We start from the raw sequence: 18,759 nt of genomic DNA, 5'->3' as shown, positions 1-18,759 counted from the left end.
TCCAGCCAATGGCAAGAGGAGAGAAAAAGAAACACGCCCCCGAATCCGAAACCGAGGCTGCGTTTCTCCGAGGCAGTTCTTCTCTGCCTCGGAGAAAGGCGGTGGTGTCCCGGCGTTGCTCCCTCACCTTAAATTGATTGACGGGACTTGCAGCCATCTAACTCATTGTACATTACGCCACTTAATCTTGGAGAGAAATGTTCGTAAAAAAACTGCACAGCACACATGGCTTCAAGGTGAGGACGTGCTTTAGGAGGAAGAGTTCAATAGATAGACGCTGGTGCCACAAATAACATCTCCGCGTCACTCGACTACACCCTGTATTCCGGCACCAACAAGATGAGGGGAAGCTTCGCAGATCGGGCGCCATGGGCATGATCCCCCCCCCGCCTGTGCGAAAGGCCAGCCCTTGCCTGCATGAGTGGATTTCACACCTCCTTCCCGCACTGCACAGCTCTTCCGAGTTACGGTCCAACCCTGGTGAGGTGTTTGTTTGTCCAAACTCTTGACAACTGCCAGTACTCTCACAATCAAAATAAAAAGCGGCCGGTGCTCAGTACCATTTAAAGCACTGACCGGGACGCATTTAACCAGCCCCACCCCCCGCGCTTAATGCTGAATTTAATTGACTGGGGAAGTTTACTAGAACACTGGCATCCTCGATACACGAAATGTGGCGGCACTAAAGGCCAAGCGCTGGGCAGGGGGTGAGGCTGCTGCCAAGGGACGAGCTCGGCCCGCAGTGCCCACCCCTCACATGCCCCGCTCCGGCCCTGGCTCTTACAGCGCTCGTGCAGCTGCAGACATTCCCAGAGCGGGCCGGGCCACGAGCCATCGCCTCACCCAAACCCACTTCTCATTGTGACGTATCACCTTTCGCACCTGAACCCCATGACGGCGGGTAGACTGAACTCCACAGCGCGAGCCGGGACTCTGTGAAATGCTCACACCGGAAGGGTTAGATCGAGGGGCGCGTGTGCATGCCGGAATATGTGTGTACGTTTGTATGCCGTAACTTGGAGCTCCTGCATTTGATTACTTTCGATTACAAGTTTATTATCTTATCAAACTTCCAATCCCCATTCATGTTGGTATTTGTTGTTTTTCACTTATGTTGACCCATCGTCCTAAAAACTCTTCGAATGATTCCCAGGCAAACGCGTGTATATACATACTTTACTGCCCCGTTTCTGATTACTATGGGGTAATCAGGCTGTGTCCGGTGGGCTGTGCTAAAAGATCAACTCTCAGCCCCTCCCTTCTCCTGGACTCTTCCTCCCCCCCCCCCCCCGCACCCTACGCTGCTGTCTGGGTTAAGTGAGACCCTCGGGGTCCCGGCGTCAATTTATTTTGGAGGATGCCCAGGTGAGTCAGCAACTAAATTTCTGATCTTTATCAGCAACAATTTAGTTTGTGTTGAGAGCTCCGTAACGGAGCCAATAATAATTATTTAAATAATGCTGTATTAGAAATCGTAGCTGTCTTTCATTGAAGTGTGTGTGTGTGGGTGGCTGTGTGCGGGTGGCTCTGTGTGTGTGTGGCTGGCTGTGTGTGTGTGTGTGTGTGTGTGTGGCTGGCTCTGTGTGTGTGTGTGGGAGGCTCTGTGTGTGTGTGTGGGAGGCTCTGTGTGTGTGTCTGGCTCTGTGTGTCTGTGGCTCTGTGGGTGGCTTTTTTTGTAGGTGGCTATATGCGTGGTGGCTCTGTCTGTGTGTGGGTAACTGTGTGTGTGTGTAGGTGGCTCTGTGGCTGGCTCTATTTGTGTGTGGGTTGCTCTATGTGAGTGACTCTGTGTGGGTGGCTCTGTGTGTGTGTGGGTGGCTTTGTGTGTGTGGCTCTGTGTGTGGGTGCAAATGCAATAGGTCTCGCATTTGAGAGGGATTAAGCTATTGACATTGTAAATAACAATGCCGTTTCTTTAAATGTTTGAAAAACAAAAACAAAAATAATGTCATGAGCAATGCCAATAGCTCTGACTTTAACAATGCCGAGACCATTGCATTGTAAATGCTTGTTCTCCATGAGGTCTGACACTTCTTGGGAAGCCTAGGTGGAAGGAAGGAGCGAAGATAACACTAACTGGTGCTCGTGTACATCTTTGGGTGGCGTTCATAATAAATAAGAGCAATATAAAACTGCAAACTGATCAAGTGCCCTGAGGACGTCTTTGTTGGCATGTGTGCACTACACACACGTTACATACATATGTGCATACCGACACTACATTGAGCGACGGAATAAATATAAACTTTAGATGTGAGAACACATGACTGCACTTGTAGTCAATCAACCTGGCTCCCGTATAACGACCATGTGCAGCATCCTCAGATCCCGAGTGAAAACCCCTGGCAACTGGGGTGGGAAGCCCCTTACCATGAGAGATCGTGCACAATAGCGCCTAAGTAGGGACAGGGAAGAATGGGTGTGAAGAGGGGAAGAAGAAAGGAAGACTGGGAGTGAGGGGAGAAAGAAGACGAGAAAGAAAGCGCGAGACAGCAAATCGGTGTGTGAGTGTGGGTGTGGGAGAAGGAGAGGAGGGAAAGGAGTCAATATAGTGGTGAGAGGAAGAAGAGAAGGAAAAAGAGTGAAGGTGATGCAGTGGGTGTTAGAGAGAAGAGGGGAGCAAAAGACAGAGAAAACAGACTAAATGTGGGTATGAGAGAGAGTAGCAGGGAAACAAAGGGCAAGAAACGGGGGGACTGAAAAGAGAGGAGAGAGGCAGAGGAACGAGAAGAAAACAGATCACCCTGGTCACTACAAGTACAATAAAGGCAGTGGGAGAGGGAGACAGTGGGAAGGAGGAGAACGCAGGAGAGAGGATGCAAGAAGGGTGTCCCATAAAACTACGTAGCTCGTCACATTGTGAGTATTCTTTTAACCGTCAACTTCCACCACAGCCCTTTGCACAACACGTGAATCGTTCTAAGGTGGTAGACTGCCATCAGGTGTCGGCGCTAATTCAGTTAATTGATTTCGGATGTGTGCCGTTTCCCGCGCTCACAGCAGGCAAGGCCAAGCCCTGGAATGTAGATTTCAGAAGTGAAGCGCAGTAGTGTAAGATGCACAACTATAATGAAAAAGCAGGGAAAGCACCTACCCTATACGCACTTTAACTTTTTCATGTACAACCTTTCCCAGTGTTTTGTTTCCCGTTTTACCCAGAAAAAGCTTGTGACACTGTCAATCACAATATAGCTGAAGTGCCTCTTTAAATAAGATCTTCCCATCCTGAGGAAATATATTAACTTAACAGTGAGGAAACTGTAACATGATTATTAATGTACACTGACCTATGAAAAATACAATTAGCATGATTATGTAACCGTTATCGCAACAGAAATAAGCATCAAATGCATTAAATAAAATCTTTAGTTCGGGGCATTCTTTACAAATTTGACAAACAGATGTCAGTTGTCTGAGGTCAGTTGAGATGAGATTAATCGGAATTACCAACCACTTGAGAAACAAGAGACATCTAGAAATGCACAACTGAAAAAAGACAAGTGTTCAAGTATAAAATCAAAACCACAACAATGAACTGTAGCACCTTAGTCGGGTTTCTAAATGGACTCCTTCACCAATGTTAAGTGTGGCCGCATTGAAATAACACAAGCATTACACTGCCAATAGGTTTCGACTATGTGAGACCAACTGGCGTTGAAATATTTTTTTTGACATGTTGCACGCGTGCGATGCTCTGCCACATGCCTCAAAGTAAACAAAAAAAGCAGCACTTTTTGTTTACGTCAAGGTAGGTTACAAATCAGCTAGCGCTGCTCTAAAAATAATCGAAAAGAAACACACTGACAACGCCAATTGGTCTCTCATAGGTGAACCTACTGGCTATACCGAAGAAATAAATAAAATGAATAGCCACCAAGAAATGTGAATTTTTTAAATATATATATATATATATATATTTTATCTACTGGCGGTCGCCAGTAGATAGTTATAGTTAGGACCGAGTTTCCATAGGAAATCTGAAAATTCTATTTGGAATATCTTTGGCGCCGGTTGACAAATCCTCGCGAAATTTTCAACACTAATGGGGCGCTCCGTTCAGCTCCTACCCTGAAAGTCTCGGGGTGATTCGTCAAGCGGGGGCCGAGAAAAAAAAGGGGGTCCCAAAACGCGTTTTCCCCATGCATTTTTCCATAGGACCTTTAGTCGAAGGTACACCCCGAACGGCTGAACAGAATTACTTGAAATTTGGCAGAGAGGTAATCCTCAGGTCAGGGAAGTGCCTTTTGCAGGTCTGGTGTCAATCTGTTCAGTAGTTCCTGAGAAAATAGCATTTAAAAGCATATAAATATCTATAAGCACGCACCGTGCGCGCACCGTGCGCGCACCCTAACGTGCGCGAGCGTAATTCTGATTGGTGGTTACATGTTAGTCAACGTTCGAATCGGTCGAAATCAGGAAGTGTCGGCCGCTATTTTGTTTGTTTTCAGTGCGAGAGTGAAAAAGGAAGGTGGCGAACGTGAAAAGGGGGCAGGGTAGAGAGTTCCTGACCCCCTAGCCTTTGTCAGGGGGTCCCTGAAGGACCCCGAAGGCAGAAAAAAATATATATATTTTTTTTTTAAAAATCGCGGGGGTGCGCGCATGGTCAAAAACAAAAAAAAAACCATTTTTAATACGTAGTTTATTGTAAAATTAATATATAAAAAAAATAATAATACATAAATAAATTAGCATTTAAAAAACCGTACAAATTCACTGAAAAAACCATAGGTTTCACACATGTTATAGTTAGGTGGATATTTCACTCGTAAAAAACCAATGAAATTCCCCCGTTATAGTTCGTTCAGATAACTATAACTCGCACGACCGCCACTCTATCACAAGGATGATGTCATCAGTGATGTCATGAGTGATGCCACTGACCATGTCATGAGTGATGTAATATGTGACGTCATGAGCAGTGGATTGCGGGCGCTGCTACATACTGACTGTTCATATCCCCAGTGGGTTGGTAAATGTAACGTTTCTCCCAGCAACACCATCTGACTCTCGCCGCGTCCCTCCTGTCCTTTGCATAGCTGCACACCGACTGGTGTTGCTGGGAGAAACGTTACATTTACCAACCCACTGGGGATATGAACAGTCAGTATGTAGCAGCGCTTACACTACTCACATGAGGAAGATAACCAGCACTACAGGAACCAGCAGGCAGTGCGACTGCCGACGCCCACTGGGGCGGGTCCCAGGATGTATTTCAGGTGCTGGGAGTGAAGCGACTGAAATTGACATTTTAGCCCATGATTAAGTGTGAGAGCACGAAACACGTCGGGCGACAAGATTTTTGGGGAAGTGTCTTGTTTTCCTTGCTGCAGCTCTCTCCATTAAAAGCGTGAAAATCACCCCCCTGTGTGTGGCTTCCTTCAAGAGGACACTCTTTGTTTTGGATATATATATATTTATGTTTTTTGCACGCATTAAAGTTTAACTGTGTTCAGAAATAGCTGAAATTGACAATATTCTGAAACAGAATTATAGAATTTTGTATTACATTTTAAACTGCTTTTAGAGAGTAAACAAAATGTGCTTGGTGATTGTTTTGGACAGTGTTACTTGCTGTTAACGCTCGCACGGTTCTTTCTCCAGTTTCACAGAACAAACGCTTTGTACTTGCAGCTCGTTAAGCAGCAGAGGAGATCCCCCCCCCCCGGCCCGTCTCACAAATAAAGAGAATGCTAACACCATTTTAAAAGCACACTGAGGTCATGTTAAAAATACTGAGGGTTTGCAAATCTCATGCGATGTCTAAAATTGGGAGGGGGCTCCGCCCAGCCCAACACGTGCCATAATTGTCTAGACAAACTCCCTTTTCAGTGTCCATGTCCAATCTGCCCCTATCTTGCTGTCCAGCCTTCTACTCAACCACCAAAGGAAAGTTTTGAATCAGCGATTTAGCTCAGCTGAGGTGCGCTGCGGGGGGAATATGGGTTGAAATGTGTCCGTGATGCAATGTACGCGTTACTGCCAACTGAACCAGTGTCACTGGTGATCCCCCATAGGTCAGTCAACTTTTAGTTTTTGTTTTAGGAAATATGTACTATCACTTTTAATTCTGAGAGTCATTGTTTTGCGTTCATTGTTATACGAATTTGTTTAAAAGGCGCCGCATGCCAAGCCTGGCTTGTAGCGTAAAAGGAAAGTTGGGGGGTGGGGGAGGGAGCGGAGAGGGGGTCACGGCAGCTTTGTGTGCAGACGTACTCAAGAATTTTTAATCGAAATCACCTTCTAGAACATTCAAGAGATGATGAAAAAGATATAATTATTCAAAATACCGCATTAGAATTGTAATTATGAAGCTATAAAAACGATCGCAAAGTGAAGACTTTCAAATGGAGAGCTTGGTTCCAGACTCTAGGCGCTGGATGCATTGGTTTCCGGTTCATTCCATTTCTACACACAAAATACTTGCGGTGGCCGGGAAACCCCGCGGTTCCTTCATGCGGGAAACTGGACCACAGAAACACTGGGATGAATGCCAGGAGCCGGGGGGGCGTAAGCCAGGCTGGGACAAGGGAGCTGTAGACCCCATTAGGTAACCTGAAAAATACGGAAAAATAACCTATCTACCTGCGTGACCCCGACAAATGGAGTAAGCGCCAACATCTTTTAAAGAACAAAGGTATTTCTGCAACAAAAACAAAACTACACAAAAGAGGAGGGCAGGCAACAATCATAATCGAAAACGTGTTCTTCTTGTGACGAAGAAAATGGACATTATACGAGCGCTTCCTTCCTATTAGACGAGCGCACAACTATGTACTTCAAACAAGAACCAATCACTGTTAGAATTCAGTTCTTTTTTAGGGCAGATAATGGGATCAAAAACAGAACAGATCTTTAGCACTGACTGCATTCATATTACCCGGAATGACGCATGGCCATGTCTACCTTCAGCCCAGTGAATGATCCCCTTTCCCAAGTTCTGTGACCCCCTCCGCCAAGTCACAAGCGACCTCTCTGGCTGCCTGTTGCTATACAAAAACAAGCCCGTGAGTGGTGCGCGCACGCGCGCCACAACGAGCGATTTGTTTTCAATTATCGCGCCCGTGTCTGGACATAATTGAAACAGATGTCGGCGTGCGGGTAACAGACACCAATAGGCCATGGGCAGAGCAATGCGACCGCCTTTGGCCTATTGCGTGCTGTCTTTCTAAAAAAGACGACCACAAACGCCAATACCATAGACCAAAAGGAATCGCACAAGCGTGTGCAATTCCAGGCTCCGTTTTGGAACCCTCCACTAAAGGACTCTCGCTGCGCGAGCAGTGCTATGCACTGCATCGCTAGGCGCGAGACCTAAAAAAGTTTCTCAAATGTAGGAGAATTGTCTTCGATAATGTGCAAAATATGACATTTTCTTGTCTTGTTCCTTCAATGCCTTGTATTCCTTATCAAGGATAAGGGATCGAGGAGTGCAAAAACGTTGTCTTTACCTAGGCTGAAGGGAAAAAGTGAAGACCGATGATAAGATTCCTTGAAACTATGGTTGGTTCATCTATGTTTTTTTTGTGGTTTTGTTTACATTCACAGAAAGTACTCTTAAGAAAGATAGATCAGACAAAGGCTTTTTTTCCCCAGTCCTCCGAGGACTAACAAAAAGTACCATACTAAACCATCCTACTTAATAAAATGGCATAACAACTTTATCAGCAACACCAACTATCTTAATGGCCCTGCACGTAAGTGAAGGTAAAATCTGTTGGGATCAACAACTCTTCCTCACAGCTTCATCAGTATTTTCCGTAGACTTTATGAATTGGTACCCTATCGAATCAATATAGGGATAGGCATTCAGAATGGCATATTGAGAATCCTGTAAATAAACCCTCAGCTCTTTTAATATTTTAAAAGGATTTATTCTGCGATTACTGCATTTGAATTGAGCCAATCAATAGGCATGACATTGGAGCTGCTCTCAAGCCATTCATATTTTTCGCTCGATTTAAAAAGGCAATGTGCTCACCATAAATGTGGATAGAAGAGCACCCAAAATTCAAACTGTAAGGTTCTTCTATCCCAGAAAAGCTTTTCTAGGGTAATCTGAAGAAGCTGGCTGTGGTACTCGGTGTAGGATATTTAACATTGCAAGCCTAAGATACTGCATATGGCTATACAAAAAGTTGCAGGTGAATCCGGACCAAAAGTGGACCGAGTATTCTCAATGTTCATGAAAAAACTTTGATTCTCAGGCCAAAGTTATTACAATCAGCAGAGCATCTCCCTGACCACTTCACAATAAAAAGTGACAACTTATTCCTGTTGGTCCCTGACAGGATGACCTAGAAACAGCAACCGGAGATGCTGCTGACTGAGTCAAAAACATATGGGGCACAGAGAAAGAAACTTGAAGGAAACAGCATAGTTGTTGGCAGGAAAGAGCTGCTAGTAAAACACGTTTATAACAATACAGGCTTGTAAGCACCAAAGAGCACTGGCAAATGCAAGTGGGATTGTAGAAACTCACGGTTAACTTATCAACACAAACCCCATGGCCATCCAGCTACCACCAAAACAGAAATGGCCCGAAATGATAGAGGTATGGTCCCTCAATTCTTTAATAACAACTGAGAATTAGAATGTATCTGAGCTGGACAGAGGTCTGTGGCAAATAGAAGAATTTAACTACTTACAGCAAAGAAGTCCATACTACCAGTAAATATCATTTTGCTACAATCATATCCTTTACACGTTAGTCTCAATATGGCGATGTTAAAAGGCAGGACATTAAACAAAATTATAACAGTGATGGAAAGTATATCTCAAGCAAAGATGCTGTAGAGCTGCACATCCTGGGAGTAGTGCCTGCATTAAGCACATGTAGCTGGCCAAAGAGGCTGTCTTGCCGATGACGTTACAGAGTGCATGCCACTGGAAAGCAACAAAAGCGGTCTTAGCTTTAAGAAAGGTTTTGCAATAATTTCTTCCAGCAGAAAGGAGCACTGAATGAATACGAAGCCTTATGCAGTAGACAATCAACGACTGAGTGTGTCTTGCAGGAGTATTCCCTGTGTACATAGCCCTGAGCCTCAGATAAAAACATCAGGCCTTTGTGCCATCGACTTAACATTTTCAAGCACTTCTTATATTCATATTAACATGCATCATGTGACACAGAGATGTGGAGCCAACCGGAAATCCAGGACCTTAGGCTGAATATTCTTTAAATGATGTTGGTAATCACGGAGGAGTGGATCCAACGTAGCACCTTGTCATCATTCAGTGTGTCCTTCCAAGATGCCATGAGTCTGTGCAGTGCACCTTACTGCCAGGACCTGGTCTAAGATTACTCGACAAAAGGCAGTTTCCAGCTTAATACAGCAAGGCACCCTAGTTTTAAGCAGGGCTGACCAACACAGCTAAGATATTTCAATTATATTATTTAGATTTAAATGACATTGGAACAAAAGCTCTATCGTGGGAGAAGCATGCATAGTTGGCTGCTCAACAATGCAAATAACAAGCATTTGCAATGCAATAGGTCTCGCATTTATAAGAGTTTGAGCTATTGGCATTGTAAAATTACAATGCCTTTTATTTATGTTTTGGTTTTAAAACAAATAAAAGGCATTGTCATTTACAATGTCAGTAGCATAATCTTGTATAAAAGCAGTGTGCGGCGTGCAGCAGTGTGCGGCGTGCAGCAGTGTGCGGCGTGCAGCACTGTGACGTGCAGCGGCGTGCAGCAGTGTGCGGCGTGCAGCAGTGTGCGGCGTGCAGCAGTGTCGTGCAGCATGCAGCAGTGTGCAGCAGTGTGTGGCGTGCACGATAGACCAGATCTTCCGGTTCATGCTACTGCACTGGAAGACAGTAGAGCTGGTGAAGGGCAGTCTTTATGCTGCCTTTATAGACTTACGTGCAGCTTTCGACCTAGTCCCTCGCTCCCTGTTATGGAAAGTCTTAGCTGAGATGGGTATGCCACTTGAAATTCTATCGCTAGTGATGCGATTGCACGAGTCAAACTCTGCAAGGATCCAGTGGGGGAGACATGGGCAAATATCTGATGAGTTCCCGGCAGAACGGGGGGTACGCCAAGGCTGTGCCATGGCCCCGATGCTCTTCTCCCTTTATTAACGGAGTAGTGGAGCGTATGTTGTCTGCTTCTGTAGATGCTCCAACATTGGATGGAGCGAAAACGCCAATCCTATTATTTGCAGACGACACGCTCATTCTATCCAAAACTCCCAGCGGCCTGCAGCGTGCCCTCAATATCTTCGAGGGCTTTTGTATTGATCGAGGCCTAGAAGTAAATGTAGCCAAAACAAAGCTCATGACATTCAATCCCCATTCCAGCTTTAGAAGGAACTTCTTCATGGATGGCCAAAAGGTAGAAATGGTTTCGGATTTTGTTTATCTGGGCATCCACATAGCCAAGGGCGCAAAGTGGGGGAAACACACAGAAGTGGCGGCTCTTAAATTTCGCCAAAACACTGGTGTTATAAGTGCTGAACACAAAAGGTCTTTGACCAAACCTATTGCGCCAGCACTTCAAGTATATGAGGCCAAAGCCATTAGCTCGGCGCTCTATGGCTCAGAGCTTTGGGGCAATGGCAATCTAGCACCATTAACGCTGGCCGAGAACAAATTTCTTCGAAACCTCATCGGCCTTCCCAAAAGTACACCCATGAGGCCTCTGCGTTGCGAGTTAGGCAGGAAAGCCATTTCAGATATGGCTAGACTAAGACCCATTTTATACTGGCGGCGCATTTGGGTCACTCCTGAACTTGCTCACTACGCAAGGGGCTTCCTGGATTTAATTAATTGTGATAAGTTCCACAAAATCGGTTGGTTGGGGTATTTGCGCAGAATGCTGGGGATTCTAGGCATGAATGAGCTATGGAAGAATCCAGCGGAGGCCTTGTTCCCGACCAAAGCAGTTATAAAAACAAAGTATTGGGAAATGGTAGAACATCGGGATTGGAATGAAGCCGATTCTTCTACCATGGAGGGACTATTTCTTGAAGTAAAAGCTTCCCCTTTCCTTGAGCCCTATTGGGATACTATAACCAAACCCCTGGATAGGAAGCTATATTTCCAGCTTAGAGTGGGGTCTCTCCCAATTAGATCACTAACTGGAAGATGGGCAGAGGGTAGTTCCCAAGCCTGCCCAGTCTGTAAAACAAGTACCGATACCACTGCCCACTTACTCTGTGTGTGGGGCTTATTCAGTCCCCCGACGTGTCTGGCTGAGGGCTATGTGCAAACAGCTAGGCACGAGAGAGAGCGGCATCGCTCTTAGGATCATTCGCACTAGTCCTTCAACATTCATTGCTGTGGCAGTTGCTAAATTTCTGGGTTGGGCTTGGACCATTAGAAGGAAATCTCTTGCCTAATAGTAGGCTAGGTGAAATGAACATTAGCCCATTGCCCGTTCCACCAGTCAATGAGAACCTAGTCTCTTTGTGTTTATACTGGCTAAATAATAGTTTTCATTGATGAATTATATTATTGATGCCATGATGTTTTATCATTTTAAAGATTTTATAAGAGATTGTAAATAGGTTATAAATGTTTCATGCTTTTATGAGTTTTTTATCTCGAATAAAGCAATTAAATCGTGTGGCGTGCAGCAGTGTGCCGGTTGCATCAGTGTGTGCCATGCAGCAGTGTGTGGCGTGCAGCAATGTTTCGTGCAGCAATGTTTCGTGTAGCAGTGTGTGGCGTGCAGCAGTGTGCGACGTGCAGCAGTGTGCGGCGTGCAGCAGTGTGCGGCGTGCAGCAGTGTGCGGCGTGCAGCAGTGTGAGGCGTGCAGCAGAGACACGTGTGGAGGGTGAGCAGAGACACGTGTGGAGGGTGAGCAGAGACACGTGTGGAGGGTGAGGAGAGACACGTGTGGAGGGTGAGGAGAGACACGTGGAGGGTGAGGTGGAGGGTGAGGAGAGACCGAGGTGGAGGGTGAGGAGAGACCGAGGTGGAGGGTGAGGAGAGACCGAGGTGGAGGGTGAGGAGAGACCGAGGTGGAGGGTGAGGAGAGACCGAGGTGGAGGGTGAGGAGAGACCGAGGTGGAGGGTGAGGAGAGACCGAGGTGGAGGGTGAGGAGAGACCGAGGTGGAGGGTGAGGAGAGACCGAGGTGGAGGGTGAGGAGAGACCGAGGTGGAGGGTGAGGAGAGACCGAGGTGGAGGGTGAGGAGAGACCGAGGTGGAGAGTGAGGAGAGACGGAGGTGGAGGGTGAGGAGAGACGGAGGTGGAGGGGGAGGAGAGACGGAGGTGGAGGGTGAGGAGAGACCGAGGTGGAGGGTAAGGAGAGACCGAGGTGGAGGGTAAGGAGAGACCGAGGTGGAGGGTAAGGAGAGACCGAGGTGAAAGGGAATCAGAAGTGGAGGAGCGAGAGAGGTGGAGGGTGAGGAGAGACAGTGGTGGAGTGGGGGGGGGGGAGGGGAGGATATCACTTTTACTTCCTCTCCTAGTGTAAGGTAACGCCCCCACCCCACAGGCCCTGCCGGGGCCGAGAGCAGATCACTGTTCGCATCAGCCGTCACCCGAGACCGCTCCGTACTTGTTGGTAAATAGAGGTTCACTATCTGTTGATAATGGGATTCACTTGGGGGCTGACTTACCTCCTCCACCCCCAGGGCCAACACTGAGAAAGCATCAGAGACCTGGTGCTGCCTATGCTGCAGTACTGCGAGAGAGAGGGATGGGGGGGGGCAGGAAGAGGAGTGGGGTTAGAGAAGGGACAGGTGGGGAGAGAAAGAGGAGAGAAGGGACAGAGACAGAAAAGGAGCAAAAAAAGAATTAGAGAGAGTAAAGAGGAGAGTTGGGGAAAATGAAAACATTACGAGAGAACATGTAGCAAAGAGGTGGAGAGAGAAGATGGGAGAGAGTAAGGACGCAGCCAAGAGATAGGGCAGAGACAAAAAGAATCAAAACAATACAAACGTATTTTCCAAACTCGTAAATAACCACGGGCCAACCAACTGATCTGCAATGAAGCATCCGAATCCGGTATATCATGACGTTAACCATGCAATAAATTTTTTTTTTATAAAAAAACACCCAAAAACACGTATACACCATGTTGACCCTTTTCCATGCAACGTATTCTAAAACGCCATTCTCATTCATACATTCACAGCAAACCTGTTCACAAGAGTGACAGAAAATGTGGTATTAGTGTTACATTTTTGTTTACATCCATACCCGCTCACTTATGCAATTAAAGGATTCATGACCACACGGTTAAACAAAACGTACTGATTGGCCTTGCCGTGAAGGAGAAACACGTGTAGACACACACTCCCGATCTGTGAAACGTTCACCCCACTTTCTCGAAATTGAAACCAGTGCATGTGTCCGACGAACTTCCTGCCGCTTATCTGAATGCACCAGTGGCAGAAGATAGTCACCATCTTGCAACAACACAATTAAAGGGAGGCATGTCTGTCTCTCCCCACCGCCACATGTCTCTGAGTCTTACTGTCTCATGCGAGATCTCCCTCTAGGAGACAGCTGACACCGACTCTTCCCCTGAGACAGTACGGGAGATGCGTGTGTGTGCATAGTGTGTGTGTCTATATGTATATATCTGTGTGTGTATGCATGTGTGTGTGTTTGTATGTGTATATGTTTGTGTATGCATGTGTGTGTTGGTGTGCAAGTATGGGTGTGTCATAGTGTTCATTTGTCTTCATGGATGTGTACACATAGGTTTGTGTGTATACCTATGTCTGTGTATGCATGTTTGTGTGTATGTATATGTGTTTGAGTATGTTGGTGTGCGTGCTTGTTTATATGTGTATGTGGGGTTGGTGTGTTGGTGTGCATGTATATGCATATGTTTATGCATGTCTGAGTGTGTTTGTATATGTTCATATGTGTGTGTAAATGCATGTGTGTGTTTGTATGTGTGCATAGTTGTGTATGCATGTGATCAGAGGGAAGAGTGCACTTGAGGACAAAGAGGAAAACATACAGGGAAGAGTATGTGAGGGCAGAGAGAAAAATAGAGGGAAAAGCACGTGAGGGCAGAGAGAAAAATACAGGGGGAAGAGTCCATGTGAGGGAGGAGAGAAAAATAGAAAGGGAAGAGCTCATGTGCGAGCAAAGCGAAAAATACAGAGGGTAGGGCGCATGTTAGACCAGAGATAAAAACATAGAGGGAAGAGAGCATGTGAGAGCAGAGAGAAAAATATAGAGAGAAGAACACATGCGAGGGCAGAGAAAAAAAATACAGAGCGAAGAGCACATGTGAGAGCATAGAGAAAAAATGCAGAGGGAAGAGTACATGTGAGGGGAAAGAGACAAATCACAGAGGGAATAGCATGTGTGAGGAAAGAGAGAAAAATGGAGAGGGAAAAGCACATGTGAGGGCAGAGTGAAAATACAGAGGGAATAGCACATGTGAGACCAGAGAGAAAAACATAGAGGGAAGAGCATATGTGAGGACAAAGAGAACAAGTACAGGCTATGCCAAGCGGAAGTGATCGCGTTTGATATCAAACATCAAAGCGGCGAAAGTGAAAGTAATCGAGCAGAGCATCAAAGGGCTGGGTGAGAAGGGAGGGGGGAATGCAAGGAGCAGAGGAGCAGCTGTGCACGTGCACGCCATCGTGCACTCAAGCCCTAGGCCAGCAAAACCATGTGGGTAGCACTTTTGAAAGCCCACTTACAAAAGGTCTCAAAGAGACAGCTTTCGCTGTCTCAGCGAGACCTAAAAAGGCTCATGTGTGGAGTTTTATTGGGATCTAATTACAGCCAAATAACCTTATTAAGAATTAACATGGATATCAATTTGAACCTGATGGTGGTTTAAAAAACGAACCTCCTTTAATATGGTAAATGGCAAGTGCATTTTTGTTAGGCTAAAACCAAACCACAACAAGCAAACTACTTGTTTCTTGACCTGCGCGATGCTTTTTTCCTGTCTGATCAATTATTCTGCGACGAGTTTGGGAAGCGATATGCCAGACTTACAGGGTATAGGAGCCCGAGATCATCAAGCAAAAGCTAGAATGAGATTTCATTCTTATTTTTGGAATGAATTTTCACTGTAGAAGATGCAGGATCTGCCCTATGCCCATCCCACAGTCCAAAAACAAAATGTTTTCCCCACAAAATATAGTGACCACTGGTGATAAATTTTTTGAATTTGTTTTTTCTGAAAAGGGTCAAACAATATATATAGCCTTCCCGTTTAATTCAGAAAAAGGCCCTCAAAAGAACACAGACATTTTTCTCAAAGAGGAAAGCATTTAGAGTTCTGCTGATTCCCATAGAGCTTACTTGTATCAGTGGGGGCTGGAAAGTCCATATGCATTCAAATTCTCATGGCTGAGATGATGGGACATCGACAAGTGAAAATTTAAGGCACAGCTACTCTAGGAGGATCATAATCAATCAACATAAGTAATGAACTGGCCAGTAAGAGTCCCATTAGCTAATAAGAGAGTTGCCTACTGAGGATCCAAATCTTTTTACCTTTTTTAAAAGCCAGTGGGAATGCAATTTTCATTTAGAAAGCAGTATTTTCCAGCATTCTATGCTGTGCTTTAAGTGTAATGTAAAAGGTGGGGGAGGGAGGCTCTAAAAGGGGTGTGGTATAAAGGTATTAAGGCACTTAGGCATCATTTAGAGTTTGGTGGAAAGGATACTCTGTCACAAAAGTGAAGGATTACCCCTCCTGACAAAAACCCTCAGCCCGCCCACTCTGTTTTGAGATGGGGCAGACTGCTAGTTTTCTGATGTCAGTGCCCCTGCTGACTGCCGTGGGAAAACTAACTCTGATGGCCCGAAGGAATAGGGGCTCAAAGGACTAACTGAATCAGTCCACCCACCCTATTTGGAGTGGATGGTGTGATGGCCTGTTTTTCTCTCCATCCTGAACGGGGAAAAATTAATGACCCACACCCACTGGGAGAAGACTCCCAGCGTGTGGGGGCCAGTAAGTTTTTTTGTTTGCTTCTGAAAAACAAAAAAGTTTAGTGTGTGACACACCTAAAGGCCGCACACCAGCGTTTATTGCCTACACAAGAGCTGCAATGGCAGCTGCTCCTAGGAGTGCACAGAGGTCACAGCTGGTGGTCTGGCAGTCTTCTGTTCGGCAGGGTGTCGGGCGTAATGTCCTCTGCCACCCTGACGGTCAAAGTGAAGACCACCATACACTAGTCTGCGTATTAAGTATACTGAGTAAAACAGGTGAACTACAACCCTGAGCTTTTCATTAACAGTTTTACTAATAAAGAATACCTGAAATCAAAAGGCAACAAGACATTTATGTGTTTATAGATCCATTATCCTAAGCCATATGCAATAAACATTTGACAGGGCAGATTTTAAAGTTGGCATGTGATCTAGTAGTACCATTGGAAAGTCAAGTGTACAAAGAAATACCTTGGTAATTCAATTGTGAACAAACACCTCAATCACCAATGGTAAACACAAGTATTCATCAAAACACTGTCTAGTTACCGCCTATTACCACATGACCAAGGAGAAAAGGACTCATAATGTCAGTCTGCCCTGAATGCCTTATCTGTAAACACTAATAGTCCATTGAAATAGGCTCCGTTAAGGTACTAAGAGTTCCAAGAACAATCATGAATGGCTTGTAAACAAGGTAAGGAACGGACTGGTTTGGCCGACGCAAACCACCACCTCCAGCAATAGCTGTGGGCCAGCACACTTGAAATCTAGACCTGGCTTTACCAAAAATATATTGATGATAAAATGTAATCAGGTCCGCCAACAGAGTGACAATTTCCTAGGACTGTGCAGTTTTTTTGCCTTCAGGGGGCGAAGGACAGAATGAGGCTTCAGAAGGGAAGGACAGAAATAGAGGTCCACACATTCTACCTTGTTTCCATGTCCATTTATTAGTTCTGGCTTGACCTTTCAGATGTCTTGTTACCAATTATTTGAAATATACACAGAGTGGCCTTTGGCTCCATCCAGAGAAGTATCCTCTGTCACCTCAGGCTACTGTGCATTTGAGCATCATTCCGACTTCCAGGAAGTGCTTTCATTGGGGAGAGAGAGCGACTATTTTACATTTGTAAAGCACATTCAATATTTTATGTTGTGGATGCGTTCTATACAGAAATATTTTATCTAGCTACTTTTCTCCAGAACTGGCAAAGCCAATAGGTTCGGCGTTAACATGTAAAACAACACTTAAGAACATTGAAGCCAGGTACATTGGCTTTGCCAATGCTTGCTTTCTTTGCCAGGATTCAGCACTGGCAGGCCATCGCGAGCTCAGAGCACTTGCGACAGGTCTCATGGGGGAGTAAAAAGCGCGTCATGCTGACCTAGCGAAGCTCCTAGAGACCAGTAGTAAAATACTGTTTGCTTTAACTCAACAATTTTCACTCAGGCTGCGCCACGCCCTCGAGGGTCAGGGCACCCGCATGAAGCCGGAACTTTCCTTTCTGTGTCACTGACAGGTTAGCCTTACAAGAGGCGGAAGCATAACAATAAAACACCTTGAATCACAAGAGCCTAGCATACCTGGTGCCTTTATTTAACTTTCTGTACAACGTGGCAGGGGCAGACCGGTGTCTTAAAATAAATAACTGGAAGAACCTGTGCTGAAAACACTCCTCACAGGAACCGGTTTATTAGCCGCTTAGTCAGAGGGCTTCTATTCCCCCCACAATTACAAGCGCAGCATCAACATCATTAAATATTGACCACCATAAATACCAAAACAGCGTTGCTATTTCTCAGCTCATCCCTGTCAGCGCGTTCATTGTGCATCAATTAATCTTGACGGGCTGCTCTTTCTGGCTAACGTGGCTGACATCTTCCGGTAAGAGCAGGACAAGGACGCTGTAGAAAGGCTAGCTCAGCACTAGAGCATGGCAAGGTTAATGACAGTCAAAGGAAGCCTCAATTCATTCACTTCCCTCAATAATGAAAGATTTTAAAGTCAACTGTGAGACCCGAGGACAGATGCTATGAACACTAGAACAATGGAGACAAAATATTGCTTAAACTGGTCGAAATGTATGATGAGGCAATTTTTGGATAAACAAACATCTTACTGATTCATCTGCAAAAGCAGCTTCCAAAATTATCTAACAAGAAATATTCGGCAATAAGTTTAGAATTTTAGGATTCCAACAAGTTTTAATTAAAAAAAATAAAAAAATAAAAAAATAAAAAAAATCAGGATATCAATGTCCTGATCAATCCGATTGCCTGCTGAAATTGTGATCTTTTTCTACGAGTTCACCTGTACAGAACAAGTTACTTACCTTCGGTAACAATATATCTGTACGAGACATAGATTAGTTATAGATTCCTTACCTTGATCCGGAAAGTTTTTCGTCAGCAGTACCCCTGCGCGTCGAAAGGTGGCGTCGGTCGGCTCCGCGTTCGACGTTGGCGTCGTGGTCGCCGGGATGATGTCGCGGTTGCTACTAAGAAGCCGCCCACGCGTGCGGACGTCAGTTCTGTACACGACTTTCCACGCCAGAAGCGCAGAGCCATGCAAGACACTGACCACTGGTGCACAAGACTAGGGCCCTGAAAGGAAGTCCTTAACCCAAGAAGTCAATTGGCAGAACGGGGAGGATGGGTGGGGCGGTAAGGAATCTATAACTAACCAATGTTTCTTACAGATATATATCGTTCCTAAAGGTAAGTAACTTGTTCATCTGAAAGAAACAGTTAGTTATAGCTTCCTTACCTTAGAATAGATAACCCAGCAATACCAACCCCAGAGGTGGGTCTGCAAACTAAGTTCACACCAGGAAGTCCTGGAGAACGGTACAGCCAAAGAAGCAATCTGGCCTTGGCTGTCC

At 45.5% G+C, this 18,759-nt stretch overlaps 1 protein-coding gene across 4 annotated transcripts in view; it reads right to left on the bottom strand.

Annotated features, from left to right (window-relative positions):
* Positions 1 to 18,759, bottom strand: part of GOPC (golgi associated PDZ and coiled-coil motif containing) — a 214,216-nt gene that overhangs the window by 134,276 nt on the left and 61,181 nt on the right. The gene's annotated exons all lie outside the window — the stretch shown is intronic.

Source organism: Triturus cristatus, chromosome 6, assembly GCF_964204655.1.
Source record: "Triturus cristatus chromosome 6, aTriCri1.1, whole genome shotgun sequence".
NCBI classification, from domain to species: Eukaryota; Metazoa; Chordata; class Amphibia; order Caudata; family Salamandridae; genus Triturus; species Triturus cristatus.
This window is presented reverse-complemented; position numbering and strand designations above follow the sequence as displayed.